Raw genomic sequence first — 16,558 nt, forward strand, 5'->3', positions numbered from 1 at the left:
TTTCTTTTTTTAAATTTTTTTGGTTGCACCGCACGGCATGTGGGATCTTATTTCCCCGACCAGAGATCGACCCCATGTCCACTGCATTGGAAGGGCAGAGTTTTAACCTCTGGACCACCAGGGAAGTCCCCCAATTGGCTGTTTCTTCTGTCAATCCAATGGTCCCTTACCAGAGCTTCTCTCTTTAGTGTAGAGAGCTACTGCTTTCAAGGAGTGGTGGACACTAGCAAAGCATATAATTGAGACAATAATGACATAGCTCAGAGTGAAAACAGAAGAACCAATATATGATTCTTGATGTTAAAGGGGTTCAGAACAAGCCTCCCCAAAATGTGTCACTTTTGCATTAGGATTATTTTCTAAAATTTTATTATTTTTTTATTTTATTGAAGTATAGTTGATTTACAATGTTGTGTTAGTTTTAGGTGACGTGAGGATTATTTTGAGCTAAAGGCAGTTGAAACCCTGTGAGTTCAAGAGAAAATTTGCCCCTCCATCAACTATCTAGAAGGTTATAAATTAGGGGTCTTTCCCACAATAAGAGTTATTACCAGAGATAATTGTAAATGAGTGGCCCATCTGTATGGCAGGGCAAACATCTAATTACCCAACATCTGCTCTTCTTTTTTTTTAAAATTTATTTATTTTTGGCTGCATTGGGTCTTCGTTGCTATGCGCGGGCTTTCTCTAGTTGCGGCGAGCGGGGGCTACTCTTCTGTGCGGCGGGAGGCTTCTCATTGCGGTGGCTTCTCTTGTTGCGGATCACGGGCTCTAGGTGCACGGGCTTCAATAGTTGTGGCATACAGGCTCAGTAGTTGTGGTGCATGGGCTTAGTTGATCCATGGCATGTGGGATCTTCCCGGACCAGGGCTCGAATCTGTGTCCCCTGCATTGGCAGGCGGATTATTAAACACTGCACCACCAGGGAAGCCCACATGATAAGCCTTCTTATCATTCTATAAATTACCGTCTGTCCTTGGAAGTTCCAGACCCCTATCCCATTCCTTAACTCAGGATGGCATGTAGACCTTATCTTCTCTTTATCTTTGAACCTCTTACGTATGTGTGATACATACAAAATTAAATTTGGTTTTTCTCCTTTTAATCTGTTTCATGTTATCAGAGCAGCCAAAAGAAGCTTTGAGAGGTAGAGGAAAATTCTTCCTCCCCCACCATAGATTTGCCTGGGTGTATATATTGTATCAGGATTGCAAACTTTAACCTACACACAGAGAAAATATAAGTTTTTATTTTTTTCGTAAATAATCTGGTCTCCCTCCCATGATTTTTATGATTTAAAAAATTTTAACTAAATCTCCAAACCTGTTTAAAATGAAATTCAATCTGACAATATCAACAATGCTTTTGGATGTGTCCAGTAACTCCTGGATATAGGGGCTCAGCTCTCAGATAGCTTCAACTTTCCCCAACTTCTCGCCTGCAGACAATCCCTGGACATTTGTGGGAGGAACATGCGACTGCTCTGCCAACGTTCTTGGCTGAATTCTTCAGCTAGTGTAAGTTATGATCTGGTCGTTCCTGGTTTGAGCACTGCTCTGGTGGTACATGCTGGTTCACTAGCACCCTCCAAACTTATTCACCCCTTACTGCTATAGACCCCTGAGCCTCTGGCCTTTCCTCTCCTCCAGGCAGCCTGCTGTCCTGGTGGTCCTCTGCTCTGGCAGACCTCCACCAATTCCAACCTCAGCTCTGATGTCTCTTTCCCCTACCACTGCAGGCCTGGGGGTGGTCCCATGGCTCTCAGCTCAGCCTCCTGCAATGTGGGATCCCAGACAACTGGGGTTGGGTCAGCCCAGGGCGCCCTCTCTATCTAGTGCCTTTGGCACAGCCGCCTCCCAGGTTGAGCTGAGCAGGTCTGAGAATTGATCCAGAGATATTTTCAGGATCCTAATAAGCATCTTGGTTTGAGAGAGCCCTTCTTCTGCTCTTGGCTTTTCTCTCTCCTTACTTGAGCCAAAGCCAAATGAGGCAAAAATCCGGGCACACACAACATTCTCTAGGGCTCCGTCCCCCCTCTCTGGGCCTCTTAGGCTGTAATCTCTTGGGGCTGGAAGAATCAGGCTTTCCCCGCCTTCCATCGTCTGGCAGGCAATATATCTCAGCTTTCCCTATCATATCACGTCCACCCTCTTCAGCAGGAGAACTATATGGGCTGGGTTATCCAGAATTGACCTTACGATGTTAAAAGGAAAAAAGGAGTGGGAGGTGGAATGAATTGGGAAAATCTTCTCTTAATTCTCTTTTACGCAACAGAGGCCGAATGCTATCTCCTATTTCCCAGCATTCACACTGTAATGTGACAGATGTCTCAATCCATGCACTCCCCCTCCCTGGACCCAAGGCAAATGGATGCTTGGGGCGAACTAGGTCAAAGCCTGGGTCTCAAAAAGGCAGAAGAGGAATAGACATTACTGCTTTTCAAAACATTTCCCTTTTCCACATATGTACACACTATTTTATGGGAGACATTTAGTAATTAAGGACATTAAGGAACCCTGGAATAGTTTTGAGAACTCAAAAAATAACCCCTTCATGTATTGTTTTCTTAGATTAAAAGTGTATTTCATTGTGTTACCAGCAGGTGCTCTCATACTACAATGAGATATAGATGCACATAAATGGGAGACGTAAAATATAACGGTCCATAAGAGTGCTCTGGGACCTGGATTCAAATCCTGACCCTGCCACTTGACTTAGGCAAGTTGCCTATCTTGTGCTTTCATTTCCTCGTTTGTAAAATGGGGATAATAATTCATAAGGTGCTTGTGATGACTACATAAAATAATACACATACTTAGAAGCATTCCTAGCACGTAGTAAAAATGTAGCAAATACCGTTATATGTGCATATACAATTATGATATGCATGTAATGGTGATATGACTCTTACTCCCATATATATTCCAGTAACTATGGGCCAGGTGCTGTTCTTAGCATTAAAAATACAAGTTGAATGAGGCAGACGCAGTCCTGCCCTTATGTGTGTATCAGAGCTGAATACAAAGACCTGCAGTAGCTCGTTGTACATAAACACGATCAAGGTGTTCTCTCTTAGGGAAATCCTCAGTTGGCCAGAGTTGTATGGCTTCCAAAATGCCAGTCAGGCTACCCCATCTGAAATGTGACTCCAGTTGACACGTATGTCCTTGGCTGACACTCTTTAATCAATGGCCTTTCAGCTCTGTCCACAGTTCTGTTGGTGTGTCCCAAGGTCTTTTGGTTCTCTCCAGGTGTGTGGACTGCTATCCTGGGACTGAGTTCTTCCATCCGTGATACACATGGGGGCAGTAGTGGCACTTGGGCTTTAAGGTGATGGGGCTTTTTAAATTGAGCCCTGAAAAGAAAGGAAAATAAAAATAATGGAAGGCAAGGAAGGAGGGAGGAAAGAAAAGAGGAAGAAAGAAAGAAGGGAGGGAGGAAGGAAAGAAGGAAAAGAAGTGTGGCGTGAAAAGGACTCAGGACAAATTTTAATGTATTGGCCCAGGTTCTTGTTCCCTTCTTGACATCAGGCAAAGTGTGGTATTAATCCACCCAAGTGCATAGTGAGGAAGAAGGTCTGATGTGGGGGAGTATAGAAGACCCACTAATGCTGGAGCCCACCTAAGAGGACTGAGCTGAGCACCCCTGGGAAGGCTCTCCCACCTTCAGGCACTTAGAGCTCAGACTAGCTCCGACAACACCCTGTCCTGCCTTTTCACTGGCCCCAGGATGTAACCTGCGTTCCTTTCTCGCTGGAAGCTGCCATCAGCCAATCTAGCCTTAGAGATTTCCTCTTTTCTGAGCCAGCTGCAGAGTGAGCCCCGGTGTCCCAGCTACCACACTCAACCCAGCCCAGAGCAAGCACACAGTCCATTTTCTTTCTAAGAGATTTACTACCAGGAAACAGATAAGAGGTAACAAAAATAAGCAGAGAGGGAATTACCAAGATAAAGGCGGTCTTTCACAGCCCCTGTAGCCGAACTCTAGTTATTTTCTTTTCAAAACGAGACTGAATTGAATGCTCTGCTTTTTCCAGACAGAAAGGTGACTAAAAGTGCAAGTTTGCCCCGGACAGAGGGGAGTCGTAGGCCGGGAGGCCTCCTTCAGTGCTAAAACTGGGAGAGTCCCAGACGAAACGGAGCTGGTCACCCTATGAGAGATCAAACGTGGCCTCTCATCGCCTTGACAGAGCTTCCTGACTCCAACCTGTGGGAAGCCCCCCATCAGGCCTGAACAAAACGTGGTGGTCAGGGCTCCTCCAGGTGCCTATTTGTCTCAAGTGGCCAATTCATATTTCTCAAGATCATTGCTAAGGCATCACTCCTGAGTCCGACTCCTTAGGAAGCCCGCACAGCGTGCTTTCTCCTGTTCAGCTTCCCCACCTAAATGGCAGGCGTCAGCAGGGCTCTTTCCAGGAGCTCCCCTGGCCATATTCTAGGGATTGGTCACCTTCTCCTTCTCAGACCAAGGAAATCCTCCCACCTCCCACCCCTCAACAGCATTTTGCAAACTGCTATTTCCTGGAAGACTATCTTACAAACCATCTCAAAGTTAAACCTGTTCCTGTGCTGTCGGGGTGCGGGGGGATTTTCCTTCTCTTCTTCTAGGTTCTTTGACTGGTCTAATCATTCAATTGACATAAGACACATTAACAGGAGAAAAACCAATTTTTATCTTGTACATACGGGATCCTCATAAAATTATGACACCCAAAGGCAGCCGGGCAATGGAGGCTTATATGCCATCCTGAGCTACAGGATGGGACAAGGGCTGGGGCTTCAAAGGGGAGAAAGTTAACTTCCTGGAGGATAAGAAGACCAGATTTTGATAATAGAGGTTTGCCCTGCCATACTCATAGGTCATGCAGATAAAAAGTTATTTCTGGGTCAGACCCCTTATCTACATTCTTTTAGGTCGTTAAGGGAGAGGTAACAGCTCTTCTTGAACCTGCTGGGTCTTGATGGACTTCAGCTCAAAATAATCCACATGCCGAAATGGCACATTTAGCGGGTGGCATATTCTGCCCTCCTTCAATGTTAAGGAACATTTCTTAAGAGGGACGCAAAGGATGCAGCCCCTCCCAAACTATTAAACCACAGACTTTCCTCCCTTCTCTTCAGGAAGTTACCATTACAGCCTCCAGCACCTCTGTTTTGAAGAGCATATGACCCTGGAGTCTTTGATTCCACTAAGCAGCTTTGGGCCTTTTCCTGGTGATACCCAGTGCTATTTTCATGGAAAAATCATGCAGAACGCTGGGAGATTTTACTGAGGTGGACCCAGCACCAGGCCAGCCATGCCAAGCAATGTGCAGGGTGTGTGTGTGTGTGCACGCGTGTGCACGTGGATTGGAAGTCTGCCCTACTCAGTTCTTTGCACCTCAACCGAGGTTGCAAGCGCCATCTTTACTGACTTGGGACGAGCTGTTGAAAGTCTCTCCAAAGGCCACTGTGCCTGCATGATCTCTTGCACTTCCTAAAAATTATGAGGTCCAGTAGGTGCAAATTCCAGCCAATACAGTTCTTCGGTCGCATCCCCTCTTGTGCCAGCATAGGTAGGATTCACTGTAAACAAATGGTTATATTCTTACTTATATGTACTAGTATATATGTACGTGTTAGGTTTTCTAGTAGCGGTAAAGACTGTTGAACTGAGATTAGTTTAAAGCAATACACATGTCATAGTTCTTCTTTCTAGTGATACATCTCTTCATTTTTTTCCTACATTTTGTTTCTGTAATTTTTGAAATGGCAATAAAACCAACCAGTGCTGATTTATATATTGAAAACAGGCTCTCTGAAGTAACTTGGGAAATGGAGTTTGAATTCCTGAATTTATTTATTTTCCCCTGCAGCTAATGTGGCTTGTTTGTTATTCTGGACCTGAGTGCTGATGCAAAGAAAGTAGAAGGGGTGACCTCCTGCACCCGAGGGGCATTTATCACCTGTAATTTTCCAGAAGTCCTGCCTCTAATCTCCGAATTTCCTCCAGTGAAAATTGACTTTCACTGAGGTGAGTCTGGGGCCAAGTCATCTGCAGGTTCAAAGAGGTAAACTCTGCAAGCCATGAGGTGGAGCCCGCCACCCTGCAAGGCCCCCAGGAGGGGAGCAGGTACTCTGCCCCACCCTCTGCTCAGCACTGGCTCCACGGGCAATAGTCACCCCAAACACAATCCAAGTTGTTTAATTAAAAGATGTCCAGGGAATTCCCTGGCAGTCCAGTGGTTAGGATTCTGTGCTTCCACTGCAAGGGACATGGGTTCAATCCCCGGTCGGGACCTAAGATCCCACACGCTGCACGGCCAAAAAAACAAAAACAAAAACAAAACGTCCAGTCCCTTATTTCCTAAGTGGAGCAGAATGGTAAGTGTTCCTGTCGTAAAGTATAATGGAGATTGGTCTTCTCTCACGCAGCCTGGTGAGGGAAATTGCTCTTAGAAGAACTGTCAGCCTTTCCAACGCAGCACTTTGGGCTGAGACTCACACATACGTGCTATTAAAGTTGATTTCTGGCAAGTGCCACTCGTGGTATTTATTCAAAAGAAGCCAAGTATTTAAATGGAGTTAAAACAAACCAGCCTTTCTGCTCTCCACAACCTACAACCTTCCTTTCAACCTTCTCTGAGATTTTGAGAAATTGACGACACCCTTTAATTAGTCCCTTTCTTTCTGCACCAACTGGTCTCAACTGGAACTGGAAATGTTGAAATGCCAGAGAACACCACAAAGCTGTCTAAGTGGCAGCTTACTAAGAAAAATTCACTTCCTTTAATTTCCTTCTTGGTTTTAGACTAACTGAGGTCATCTGCTCAAGAACAACCTGTCTCCTCTTTCTACCTGCAAATGAGGGTGGTGCCTGCCAGCAGCTCACAGCGCAAACTGCAGCAGGGCCAGGGGTTCTGCTGGCCCGGGGACAGGAATGAGGAACTGGGAGATGGGGACGGACATATGTACACTACGATGTATAAAATAGATAACTAATGAGAACCTACCGTACAGCACAGGGAGCTCTACTCAGTGCTCTGTGGTGACCTAAACGGGAAGGAAATCTAAAAGAGAATGGACATACGTATACGTATAACAGATTCACTTTGCTCTACAGCAGAAATGAACACAACATTGTAAAGAGACTATACTCCAATAAAAATTAATTAAGAAAAATAAAAGCGTGCATGGTGAATTTCAGTGTCAGAGAATGTGACAGCCAGAAGGGGCGCCAGAGAAGAGGAATTCTCGCACTGCCCTGAAGAAGAGGCGGAGGTGCAAGGCCCTAGAGCAGCTGGCTGAGGGGAGGGGAAGAAAGCAAGGGGGCTGCTTGGTCCTGCTGACTAATTTTGATCCACCAGAGGACTCACGCCTCCACTGCTCCCCAGTTTGGATTTCCTTGTTGCAGGGGAGGAGGCCTGAGGGCTCAGGAAGGTAGACCAGCTTCGGGATGGTAGCCAGCACTGCAGGGTGAGGATAGGGCAGGACCAGAAAGTACTGTGGGCTTAAAAACATGTCTTCTCTGCCTTTCCTTTTTTTTTTTTTTTTTTTTTGATTTAATGTGCAAAGGTTTGAGTTAATTATTCTCCTCAGTTCATAGCACACTATCATCTTTGTCCTCTCAATGGCCCTGTGTTGCTTTGTTTATTTATTCCCTTTATCTGCAAATCCCATTCATTTCCCCTCATAGGCAACCATTCTAAACTGTTTAATCTGTATCTTTTTATTTGAATGTGTCTAGCAAAATGGTATTATTGTGTCGTATGTATGGATATATGAAGAGGTAGATAGATAGACCTCTATTTATATTGATATATATGAGATTTTTATTTTGAAAAAACTAAAGACACACAAGAAATTCATTAAAAAAGAAAATACAAAGGCACATGAAAAGATGCTCAACATCGTTACTCAATAGAGAAATGCAAACCAAAATCACAATGTGATACCACTTCACAGTCATTAGGATGGCTACTGTTAAAAAACAAACGGAATTCCCTGGCGGTCCAGGGGTTAGGCCTCCACTGCAAGGGGCACGGGTTCAATCCCTGATCGGGGAACTAAGATCCCACAAGCCACACATGGCCAAAACAACAACAACAACAACAAAACAAACAAAAAACAGAAAATAACAAGTGTTGGTAAGGATGTGGAGAAATTGGAAACCCCCTGCATTGCCGGTAGGGACATAAAATGGTGCAGCCGCACAGGAAAACAGTTTGGTGGTTCAGCAAAAAGTTAAACATAGGATTGCCATATAATCAAACAACTCCACTCTTAGGTATAGACCCAGAAGAAGTGAAAGCAGGGATGCAGATTCTTAAACACGAATGTTCATAGCAGCATTATTTGCAATAGCCAAAAGGTGGAAACAACCTAAGGATCCATCAACAGATGAATATGGATTTTTTTAAAATGTGTTATATGCCCACAGTGAAATATTAAACCTCCCCAAAAAAGGAATGAAATTTTGATCCACACTACAACGTAGATGAACCTTGAAGACATTATTCTGAGTGAAATAATCCAAACACAAGAGGACAAATAATGTGTGATTCCACTTATATGAGGTACCTAGAATAATCAAACTCATAGAGACAGAAAGTAGAATAGTGGTTACCAGGCAATGGAGGGAGCGGGGAAGGAAGAGTTATTATTTAATGGGTACAGAATTTCAGTTTGAGATGATGAAAAAGTTCTGGAGGTGGATGGTGGTGATAGTTGTACAACAATGTGAATGATCTTGATGTCACTGAATTGTACACTTAAAAATGGTTAAAATGGGTCTTCCCTGGTGGCACAGTGGTTAAGAATCTATCTGCCAATGCAGGGGACATGGGTTCGAGCCCTGGTCCGGGAAGATCCCACATGCCATGGAGCAACTAAGCCCGTGCGCCACTACTACTGAGCCTGCACTCTAAAGCCCACGAGCCACAACTACTGAAGCTCATGTGCCTAGAGCCCGTGCTCCGTAACAAGAGAAGCCACCACAATGAGAAGCCCGTGCACCGCAACTAAGAGTAGCCTCCCACTTGCCGCAACTAGAGAAAGCCCGCATGCAGCAGTGAGGACCCAACGCAGCCAAAAATAAATAAATAAATTTACGTTTAAAACATGGTTAAAACGGTACATTTCAGTTATGTCCATGTTATCATGCACACAAAAAGACATGTAAAAAAAATTCCCCGCCACCAAAAATAAGATTACAATAAACATCTCTGGCCTGTCCCACGATGGCGCTGTGTGAGAATCTCTCCAGGATATATTCCTAGAAGCCAAATTTCTGGGACATTTTTAATTTAACCAAGTACTGCCAGGTTGTTCCAGAAATGGAGCTCCAGTTTGCACTCCTTCCCACCAGCAGAGCACCGTTTCTCTGTCCTCACATTCCAGCCAACGTTTGGCATAACCAGCTTTCTAATTTTTGCAAGTCTAATACGAGAAAAGTGTTGCTTTGATTTGCATTTCTCTAATTGCTAATGATTTTACTCATCTCTTTATAGACTGATTAGCTTTTCGAAATTCTTCTTCTGTGTAATGGCTTAAATGTGTCCCCCGTGAAAAGGCATGATGAGGTCCTAACCCCCAGTGCCTCAGGATGTGACCTTATTTGGAAATAGGGTCTTTGCAGATATAATCCAGTTAAAATAAGGTCATTAGAATGGGCTCTAATCCAATATGACTGGCGTCATTTCTGGAAAAAGGAAATTTGCACACGGAAACAGATGTGCACACAGGGTAGACTATGTGAAGAAATATAAAAAGGACACCATATGAGGACTGGAGTTGTACTGCCACAAGCCAAGGAATGTCTGGGGCTACCAGACGCTGGAAGAGTCCAGAAAGGATCCTACTAGGCTATCCGAGAGATCCTGGCCCTGCTGACACCTTGATTTTAGACTTCCAGCCTCCTCATCTTTGAGACAATAAATTTCCGTTATTCTAAGCCACCAGTTTGGGTTATTTTGTTATGACAGCTGTAGGAAACTGATACCCTCTGTGAATTGCCTGTCCATATTATTTGCCTCTTTTTCAGCGGGGCTCCTGCATCTTCCTATAATGTGCAGAAGTTCCTCGTCTGCTCCAGATTCATATTCATTTTTTGCCTTTCTCCCTCTATCACTCCCACTGGCTCCCATGGGGTCACTTTGAGAGCAGAATTTCAAGTAGAAGGGAAGGGCAACCCAGCTGGACAGAGATGAGAAGGAAAGAGGAAGCAGGGGTATTTTTAGGCCAAAGAGGCTTTGTGCTGCCCCTAAACAGAAGTGGAAAGGCAGGCTTGGATGGGAGGAAGATCAGCCTGAAGATACTGAGGAATCTCTGTGATTCCCTAACTGCCTTGAACCCTTTATCCTCAAAGCCTTTGATGCCCACCTATGGCTAAGATCAGTGAGTGAGTCTCAGATAGATCCCCAAGCCATTTTTGGGTCAGGTTTACAGGTGCTTTGGGCCACCCAGTGACCACCTTCAAGGAAACCAGCAGTTTGCTTCACGCCCACTCACATGAGGCCCCATGGAGAAATCATGCACCAGGCTGTGTTAGGCCTCCTGAAACTGCCCTTCAATTTGGTTTCTTTGAGCCTTTCAGAATATCCACGGAGGAAGGCCATGACATATTTTAAAAGGTGTTTGGTTGAGAAAGGCACTTTTGTTAGCAAAGCTGGATGACGCGGCACGGAAAGGCTAAGGCCACTGGAAGAAGTTGGCTTCAGCAGTTGTGGGCACGGCCAGGGCTGCAGAGGCAGGGGCTGAGAGTGTGATTTCGTCCTTCCCTAAACGGTGCCATCTCTTGTTTTCTCACGGTACCTTTCCTGAGAGCCCGCTTAAACCCCTCTACACGTCCCCGGACATGCAGCACCTGGAATTCCAGCAACATATTTCAAAAGACCCTCCAGAAAAACCCTGCCCTAGATGTGGTACGGGGAGATGACCAGACTCGGAATCCTGTACCAGGAAGATCAACTCACACCAAAAAAAAAATCAGGAAGACTCCATCTATATACCCTTTGTACAATAAGACTTTAAAAGAGTTTTTTTGTAGTTTTCTTTCTTGAAAAAGATCAAATGATATGACTGTGAATACTCACAGAGCTATTGCATGCCTGGAGAACTCAATCTAGGGTAAATGTTTTGGTAAAAAACCTCCTTTTAAAGGATATCATTTAACAGTTTTACAAATATGTATTGCCTGTTAATTCAAGGTATTCAGTGGTTGTATTATTTTTAATAAAATATTACTCCTGAACCAAACCAAATCATCTCTCTCTCTCTCTCTCTCTCTCTCTCTCTCTATATATATATATATATATATATATATATGAAGTTTAAGGTTCTGTGTTAGGTTTTATCATCTTGGGGTGGAGAGGGAGCCTTCACAAACAAGACATGAAATTCAGAAGCCATGATGGAAAATGTGCATATGTGAATATATAATGATAATTTTTAAAAGGACTTCTGCCTGGCAACAACAAAAATGAGGCAAAAAAATCAAAGTAAAAAGTAGACTGAGCAAAGATATTGTATTATGTACAACATATTAGGTCAGTAGTCATACTGTTCAAAGACCTGGTACAAACTTAAGAAAAGACCAAAAAAACACAGGAAAGAAAGATGGGAGATAGGTACAGGGACTTCAAAGAGAAAATACAAATGGCAAAAGAATACATGAGAAGATATTCAATCTACCAAAGAAATAAAAATCTAAAATATAACACCTTTTTTCATACTGATAAACAAAGGCTTAAGTGAGGGCAGGGGGAGGGGACTAGAACTTTTATATACTGTTGGTAGGCATGTAAATTGATACAGAATTTTTGGGGGAGGCATTTTTGCATTGCCTCCTAAACTTTAACATATGCATACCTAGTAACCTAATAGATCCAGTCTAGAAACTTATTCTACGTTAATGCTTGCATATGTATACCATTATATATACAAGGAGAATGATCAGTTAAATTTTGGTACCTCTATTCAACAACACCATGTACCCCTTAAAAAGAGTGGAGTGTTGCTATGAATAATAACCTGAAAACTGCCTGTGATATATTGTTAAGTGAGAGGATCAGGGTGTAGAATAAGATACACATGTGTAATAATTCCGTTTATGTAACAAAATGTTTGAAGCTAGGCAAATAGGCAAGTAGGTGATAGAGTAATCATACATGAGTTCAGTAAAATAGGATGATACATACCAACAGATGAAGTGGTGGGGCTATCAGCTTTCACATCCTATTCCATGGCATAAAACTCTCCCTAAAATAACCTGCTCTTGGTCTTTTGGTCATCACATAGCATCACAGATCATGGAGCAAGCTCTTCAAAGTCATGATCTGGGACATTCACCTCTATATTCCCCAGATCTAGTTCAGTGGCACACCTCACAGGAAGTTCAACAGCTGTTTGTTGAAGACTATAGGGCTTCACCCTTCCCTACTCCACGCAACTACAGAGGTTAATGTGGCTTTATCAGGATTCAGGGTCAGCTTGAGTCTACCCTCAGAGCCAACCTGCAAAATAGTTTGGTGAAAGCAAAAGTGTAAGGACACAGGAACTACTGCTCAAGTCTGGTCCGGCTTCTCCTCACCGTTGCTGCATCCAGGGGCCACCGGCCTGTCCCAGTTGGAAGGCTTTTAAGTCAGTTCACAAGGAAAGACCCAGTGGGATAAAGGACTATCTGGTAAGGTGGATGGAGGCCAAATAGGGAGCAATAGAGGAGACAGAGAAGCAAGAGAGAGGAAGCAGAGGGTAGAGAGGCAAAGAGAGTCAGGTGACACCACGAGGAATTTACAGACAGCAATCAAGAAAAGAAGCACAAGATTATGTGTTTACATATAGAACAAGTCTCAAAAAGGTAACATGACCTGGCCCTGTCTTTTTTTTTTTTTTTTTTTTAATAAATTTATTTATTTATTTTTGGCTGTGTTGGGTCTTCGTTTCTGTGCGAGGGCTTTCTCTAGTTGTGGCGAGCGGGGGCCACCCTTCATCACAGTGCGCGGGCCTCTCACTGTCGCAGCCTCTCTTTTTGTGGAGCACAGGCTCCATACGTGCAGGCTCAGTAGTTGTGGCTCACGGGCTTGGTTGCTCCGTGACATGTGGGATCTTCCCGGACCAGGGCTCGAACCCGTGTCCCCTGCATTGGCAGGCAGATTCTCAACCACTGCGCCACCAGGGAAGCCCTGGCCCTGTCTTTTAACTGCTCCCGCTCTAGTCTTCAAGCCCTCTTTGAAGATGACCACAAATAGAAGAATCTTTCCTAAGTGAGAGAGTCAAACATTAATAAATTCCTTGAAATAAATCTCCCAACTGGATTGTCAAGCTTTGGCTCGCAAGAGTGCACCAATCTGCAAGCCGGCCCTTCACATGGGTGTCTGACATCCCAATGACTTGTCTTACTCTTTGGTCTGGTGTCATATTATCGAAAGCTAATATTTGTCAGTGTCTTACTAAATGCCATGATTCTAAGCTCTACGTGTGTATTGACTCTTCCTCTTCACAACAGTCCTATGAGGTACATATAAAGTAGAAAACACACTTTGTAGTTGAAGTGTCTGTGTGGTTAGGTAATTTGTCCAAGGTCCCTCAGTCAGTAAATGTGGGACCCTTAGACAGTGCTTCTTAAATTTTAACATGAATCTGAATCACCTGGGCATCTTATTAAAATGCAGATTCTGACTCAGGAGGTCCAAGGTGGGGCCTGAAATTCTGCAATTTTAATGAGTTCCAGGGAATGCCAATGTTGCTGGTCCCACAGACCACACTTTGAGTAGCAAGACTCTAGAACTCAGGTCACGATGGTTACACTTTCAGAGCCAAGCTGCAATACCAACTGTGAGCTCCAAGGATGTAGATTAACCGCTCTGTTTAAAAGAAGAGATTGGGGGGACTTCCCTGGTGGTGCAGTGGTTGAGAGTCCGCCTGCTGATGCAGGGGACACGGGTTCGTGCCCCGGTCCGGGAAGATCCCACATGCCGTGGAGCGGCTGGGCCCGTGAGCCATGGTGGCCGCTGAGCCTGCGCGTCTGGAGCCTGTGCTCCGCAACGGGAAAGGCCACGACAGTGAGAGGCCCATGTACCGAAAAAAAAAAAAAAAAAAAAGAAGAGATTGGGGAGGATGATCTCTGGATGCTGGCAAACTCTACAGTTTAAAACCATTGCAAAATCCTCGTAGAAAAAAAGTTACCACTGCATTCCTGGGCCACACTCAGTGCCCAGGCCCCAAGTCGTATACTCTACTGTAGAGAAAGAACAGGACACGTAATGGAGAAGTCTTTCCATAGAAAGTGACATCAGAATACATCACTCCAAAAATATGCCCCTTTGGCATATGGATTATTTTGAGCTAAAGGCAACTGAGAGCCAGCAGATGTAGGAAAAGCTCTTTACCTCCGCAGCTGCCTAAAAATAAGGTATAAATTTCCCCTTTAGAAAAGGAAATTCACATTCATAATGTAAATTTCCATTTGTAAAGACGTCTCTGTACAGGGAGGAAAGCTACTCAGGAGACACCTCTTATGTGCATAACAAGAAGATCCTTTTTTACCCCGCATTTCCTCCTCTCCTCTCTCTTTACCTTGCCCCCCAACCCAGAAGTCCCAAACCCCCTTTCCTTTGTTTAGTTTAATGTGGTATATAAGCCCCAATCATCTGACCCTTGAACCCCATTTTCTCTATCAAACTCCATGCAACGTACGTAATTAAAATTGTTTTTCTCTAATCTGTCTTATTTCAGTTTGATTCCCAGGCCCTAGACATTGAACCTAGGAGGATAGAGGGAAAAATGTTTTTTCTTCCACTACACATCTAAGCTGAGACATGAAGGGTACCTAGGAGTTTGCCTGGTGAAAGCCGATGGGGAAGAGAGGCTGGCAGAAGAAAGAGCACGAGAGAAGACCTGAAGTCAGCCAGGTATTAAAAGGTAATAAAAGTAATAGTGATTGACCTTCAGGTTGAAAAGGAAAGTGTGTGAGAGGTAGAAATGTGAATCGGGCCAGCTCACAGTGTGTCTCAAAGGCCTGGTTTCTTTTTTTATTATTTATTTATTTATTTATTTATTTTTGGCTGTGTTCGGTCTTTGTTGCTGCGCGCGGGTTTTCTCTAGTTGCAGTGAGCGGGGTCTACTCTTCGTTGCAGTGCGTGGGCTTCTCATCGTGGTGACTTTTCTTGTTGCAGAGCACAGCCTCTAGGTGTGCAGGCTTCAGTAGTTGTGGCACGAGGACTCAGTAGTTGTGGCTCTTGGGCTCTAGAGTGCTGGCTCAGTAGTTGTGGGGCACAGACTTAGCTGCTCCACAGCATGCGGGATCCTCCCAGACCAGGGCTCAAAACTGTGTCCCCTGCACTGGCAGGCAGATTCCTAACCACTGTGCCACCAGGGAAGTCCCAAAGGCCCAGTTTCTTAACATGACCCGTGGGCTAAGGTGATGCAAAGTCTTCGAGGAGTTTTTTATTTTTATTTATTTTTTTTTTTGTGGTACGTGGGCCTCTTACTGCTGCGGTCTCTCCCGTTGCGGAGCACAGGCTCCGGACGCGCAGGCTCAGCGGCCATGGCTCACGGGCCCAGCTGCTCCGCAGCATGTGGGATCTTCCCAGACCGGGGCATGAACCCGTGTCCCCTGCATCGGCAGGCGGACTCTCAACCACTGCGCCACCAGGGAAGCCCCTAGCCTTTGAGGAGTTTTAAGCAGGAAATGGATAAATGGATTGGAATTTTAGTTTAAGGAGCTACAGTGTATAGAATAGAATGTGGGGAGCGGTTGGGAGGGGCCCAAGGTCGGAGACATGTGTCCACTAGGAGGCCGTTACAGTTATCACTGTGAAAAATGACAGCAACCCCGAACTGGGGTAGCAGCAGGGGGGTTGCAGGGAAGGAGACACATTCTAGAGACATTTAGAAAGAAGACAACGGAGTGAAAAAAGTGAAGGATGAAAAGGAGGCGAGTGAGAAAAAGACAGTGCTAAAAGATGTTTTTTTTTTTTTAAAGGTAAAATCATGACTCATAGGATATAAAATGAACACATGCTAAAGATTTTATTCCACTCATAAAGAAGGAAGCAGGCAGATGTTATAACTGGTTCAAGGGAGAAATTGAAAACAGACACATCTATGGAGGAGGAATATTGAAATGAATGTACACACGGAGGCAGAGCTAGCTTCTTCTGCAGTGGGGGAGGGGATTCTGAACCTCCACGAGATAGGACACCATGGGCCCATCTAGAGCTAAGAATTATTTTGCATTCTGGTGGTTATGCACCATTTACGGAGTTGTACAATAGTCCCTGAGGAATCAGAATACTCAGAGGGGTGTCCCCTTGACAATGCAAAGTTTTCTACAGAAGCACAAATTTGTCCTTGAAGCAGGGTGACTCTGGGATGTCTGACTTGGACACCTAGGGGGACAGTTATGACATTCACTGAGCAGGGAATATGGGCAGAGAGGAGGTGCTGAGGGGCTGGGCTGGGGGAGGAGAGAGGTGGTACATTGACTTGGTCACATTTCTTTTTTTTTTTTCTTTTTTTGGCCGCGCTGCAGGCCATGAGGGATCTTAGTTCCCCCAGCAGGGATCGAACCCGTACTCCCT

This window comes from Aethalodelphis obliquidens, unplaced genomic scaffold (genome assembly GCF_003676395.1).
Source record: "Aethalodelphis obliquidens isolate GAN/ISIS:26980383/991018 unplaced genomic scaffold, ASM367639v1 scaffold19, whole genome shotgun sequence".
In the NCBI taxonomy this organism is placed as follows: domain Eukaryota; kingdom Metazoa; phylum Chordata; class Mammalia; order Artiodactyla; family Delphinidae; genus Aethalodelphis; species Aethalodelphis obliquidens.